Genomic DNA, 427 nt, shown 5'->3' with positions numbered 1-427 from the left:
AGTAAATAATTTTTTTTAAAAAAAATTATTTTGATTTTATTTATTTGCTGGATTAAAAACAAACTTATGATGACAAGGTTGTGATTAATACTTACTTTTATTGATCTTGATGTTACAATCTTTGGTTACAAAGTTGCTGATAGAACTTAGAATTTTACAGAATTTCTAGAGAGAAAGGAGAGCGATTTTTAGAGTGAGAAAGAGCTTGGCGAAATTGCTCGTGCTTCGTTCTTCCTCATGTGTTCCTTTTACAGGCGAAGCTTGCGTATTGATTGGTTGCCACGTGTCGTCTTCTGATTGTGCCGACACTCTGCTTGTTACGTGTCGTCTTCTGATTGTGCCGACACTCTGCTTGTTACGTGTCGTCTCCTGATTGTGCCGACACTTTGTTGCTACGTGTCAAGTCTTGGTTGGCTGATGGAGACCT

This window comes from Brassica oleracea, chromosome C2, assembly GCF_000695525.1.
Source record: "Brassica oleracea var. oleracea cultivar TO1000 chromosome C2, BOL, whole genome shotgun sequence".
NCBI lineage: Eukaryota > Viridiplantae > Streptophyta > Magnoliopsida > Brassicales > Brassicaceae > Brassica > Brassica oleracea.
This window is presented reverse-complemented; position numbering follows the sequence as displayed.